The sequence below is a fragment of the Pseudopipra pipra genome, chromosome 4, assembly GCF_036250125.1.
Source record: "Pseudopipra pipra isolate bDixPip1 chromosome 4, bDixPip1.hap1, whole genome shotgun sequence".
In the NCBI taxonomy this organism is placed as follows: Eukaryota; Metazoa; Chordata; class Aves; order Passeriformes; family Pipridae; genus Pseudopipra; species Pseudopipra pipra.
In genome coordinates this window covers 20862431-20866398 of record NC_087552.1, presented here as the reverse complement: position 1 = coordinate 20866398, position 3968 = coordinate 20862431, and the positions used below count along the sequence as shown (strand labels likewise).

At 42.4% G+C, this 3968-nt stretch overlaps 1 long non-coding RNA gene across 1 annotated transcript; it reads left to right on the top strand.

Moving 5' to 3' along the window:
• The first annotated feature begins 271 nt into the window (after positions 1-271).
• LOC135413843 (uncharacterized) lies at positions 272-3103 on the top strand. The gene is made up of 2 exons (XR_010430429.1): positions 272-1228; positions 1951-3103. It is a non-coding gene; the product is annotated as an uncharacterized LOC135413843 (long non-coding RNA).
• The last annotated feature ends 865 nt before the right edge of the window (positions 3104-3968 follow it).

The window sequence follows — 3968 nt, the reverse complement described above, 5'->3', positions numbered from 1 at the left end:
CTTCAAGTCTTTTTATACTTTCCAAGGACTGCTCTTAACAATACCCATTTGATAGAAACTGCCTTTGAGTGGGGAGGTTTGGTTTAATACAGACAAAAAGAGGGCAACAGTTTAGCATCATATAATAACAAAGAAACACAGCAGCTCTGGAATGTGCAGTTTGAGATTTAAGCACCTCTTCCATCCCTTCTGGAACTTTCTGAACAAAGCACTCTGTGTTTTGCCAAGCCTTTTTGTTATGTATGTGCTACGTCACCATGCTCCTTGGAAACTTGACTGCAGTCCTCTCTCCCCTATCACAAAGCAATTGTTGCATTCCTTACCATAGGATCACAGCAGACATTTTCAGTAAGAATGGGGTGAGGGACCTTCCCTTTTTAGGGCAGATTTATTCACAGGTAGTGTAACTCTATGAAATGTATGACCTGAGAATCTCTCAGGCCACCTTTTCAGCTGTTCATAGGGTGAATAGTGTTTGGAACGCTTCAGCTTTAATATTTAGGAAACTACTTTGATTAAGATTGCCTTTCACACAGCTGAAAAAGGTCCATTTAAAATAGGAACCATTACAGACTACTTAAAATAATGCATTTGAAGGATAGTTCCAGAGAGAGTGAGAGGGAATAAGAGATCCAACTTACCAAAATTAAATTACAGGATATGAACAACAAAGGAGAAATCTTGCACTAGGAAGCCAGCAACAGTCAGAAAGCTCTGTACTGAGCAGCGATGATGAAGATGAAACAAGAGCTAATGATGTGTATGTGCCTACTATAGCATCTCAACAACAGGGATCACTGGACAAGGAAACTTAAAGTTCAAAGTACATATGCCTTATGACCCATCAAACACTGAATTTTGCTTTTTTTAAAAAAATTTGTATACAGACAGGACTAAGTTATATTGCTATGACCTGGCTTAACTTTGAAGCCTTCACTTTCTCTACTAATTTCCCTCTTTCGATGAGGACAACATCCTGTGTTGCATGATGATCAAATGATAACAACTTTAGGAGAAAAAGGCAGCCCAAGGCAGATTTACAATCTTGTCTGTATCCTTATAGACAAGTTGGGGGGTTATGCAAGGAGGGGAGATTAGTCACAGGCCATAGCTCACAATGTATTGCATTTACTTTTCATGCCAAGGTCTGGTAGTGATGTTGGATATGGAAATACTTTCACTAGTATTGATGAGGCTTGGCATCACGAGACCAGCAGGCAGCAGCCGGGTAATTTCCAGCAAAAACTCTTACACATCCTCTGCTTTGTCACACACTGTGTCTGTCACACACTGCCTTTCTCTCTTGGAGTAGTGGCCATTCTTCCCGAGGGAGACTTGCACGTAGGCTATTGTGGAGGTTATGCTTTTATGGCCAGTTCTTGTTCAGTCCCATGAATGTAATGGAACCCTGATATGTTTGCATGTGGCATGGGGATCTTGCAGCTCATGTTGGGTGCCTGTGCAGTAAAGTCCCTATTCTGCAGAGAAACAGGAAAGTCCTGCTGCAGGGGTACTCCATTTGGATAAGAAAGATGCAATACATTAAGCTAATCAAATGAAATCAGGTGTCCATGTGACTAGGGAAGATGAAGATCATGAGAATTGTGACATAGAGTGTTTTTAAAGTGGGGGGTTTTGCGGAGGGGAGGGAGAGAAATGTAGGTTAAATAAAACTTATGTGCTTTGAGTCTTTTGGATTACTGAAAGGCAGTATAGCAGAGAACTTGAATTGGGAACTTTAAGGTGTCAGGTCTTAAATATGCCACCTAAAGGGTTTCTACTATTCTAAACCACAGTGCATTTTGCCAATGGATTTATAGATGTTTAAATTTTTGTTTTTAAATATATTGGTGAACAAATCCCACCCCTTGGTTACTATGAAAAAGGAATATTTTGTTCCTTCAGTCTCAAGTTTCTCTGTTACAGAATGCACCTTCCTGCTCTGTTTAGGTGAGGTTGAAAGAGCTCAGTGCTGCAGCATTCAACATTGACCAAAGGGTCCTTCCCGAGGCTGGAACTTGCCAGAGCTGTCTGCAGTGTTACTCTGTAGTGTCAGACCGCATTCCCTTCTGGAACGAGGACAGCTCGATCCTTCAGTTACAAAGCTGCTACTGATGACCTGTTGGAGATTAACTCTGCCAGTACATAGACTGCCCAGTGCTGGAGACTGCTGTTACTTCAAATCCTAGAGCAGGGTGACTGACTGCATTTTCTCGCAATGAAAACTAAGATGCTGTTTCCTTTAGGACAGGGAGATCTGAACTCCTCATTACATGCAGCAAACTGAGAGAGTTAAAGACATACAGGGTTCTTCAAAAGAAATGTATCATGGCCAGTCAGTACAGTCAGATGATTATGTGACATTTTATATATCAGTAAACCTTGATGCCCAGTGGTATTAATGGCTGCTCTTTCTAGGTCTGTTCTCTCTAGGGAATGGCAACCAGCCATGAGGTGTCCAATTTTTACTCACAGGTAAGGATCCACATGTTGTCATCCTTTCTGCTTTGTGGGAGGGGGAACGGGGCAGAGGGGGAGCTGCTCAACTCAGTTGGCTAATGTGGGATGCTACAGGCAGCTGGCTTGAAGCACAGACCTTGCCATGGAGATCCAAAAAATTCCTTCTTGGTTGTGTACGCAGAGGGAGAAACCCTTGCCAAGAGGGCACTGGCAGATCTGTGGGTCCCTTATTATCCTAGGAGTGATGAACTGATTCCAGATACTCCAAGTCCTACTGGCCTGGTGCCAAAAGAGCAGCAAACTCAAATCCTTTCCTCCCAATACGGGTTGTGGTTTCCTTTCTTCCAGATTCTGTGAAATGAACAACTGTTTTTGTCAACCCACTGCAGCCATCTCTTCTACAGTCAGTGCCTCCCTGTTGCCCTTGAGACTGCCAGGGCTTGCCCAACCTGCAGGACAGAACTAACTTATGATGACTATCATCTGGTTTACGTATGAGTACTTCTGTTTCTGAAATACAGACTCAGATGGATTTGGAGGGTTAGGTCTTAGAGGGACTTTTTTCTTCATGTATATAGTTCTTGTTGTTTACAATTCCATTTTTCCTGAATTTAGTTATAAATAAAGTCTTAATTGATTTAAATACCACAAGTCTCTGCTCATCTATGTTGGACTCTGCTGAGACTTCTTTTAACAGGTGGAAATAACAGCCTTTTTTGGATCAGTCAAAAGCACTTATTCTTTTCATCACACTGAAGTCATTGATTTGGGCAGGGGAAATGCTAAAGGCATAAGCTTTGTAGTTCCTGTGGCCAGGGTGTGTTTTATGGGGAAAAGGAAACAGGCACTGCTTGGGGCATGAGGGTTTCTATTTCTTGGGACAGACTCAGATAGATATTTTGGTGCAAATGTCCTGATTTAGGTGCCCTGAAGATTGAAAGAGCAGCAGGTTGTGCATACATCCGAAGAAAACTATCTTCTTTCAGAATAACTTCTACGTATCTAGACACCTTGTTTATAGTCTGAGCTGCTCCTTGTTATGCCCATAGTTATGATGTTCCACTGATGACTGCCAGCTGATGACAGGAGCACTGCCAGCTTCTATGAAGCTCTGCCCCTTCTAAAAAGCCTGTAAACTTAAGGGCAGTTGCAAGAATACAGCAGTGCAAAGTGCTGTGTTCAACATTTAGCTTCCAAAATAGAAGAGACTTTAAGTAGTGAGGTAAAGACATAAAGCAACCGCCGGGGAGCGCACCACCACCATGATCATTACCATCGCTGTCATCTTCATCACCCACCACCATTTACCTTTCCCACTGCAGTGTAACTGCAGCTTTCATGGGGCACATATTGTTTGCTCCTTGTTTAGAAAGTAAATTCACGTTGAAGTTTATGCGATATTGCCCTGAATAGGACCAAGGCAGTATGTTTGTTAGAGCCTGACTGAAAGAGTATTCAAATTAACGGGCACTCTTCAGTTGACTTTCAGGGGCATGCAGTTGGGTGGT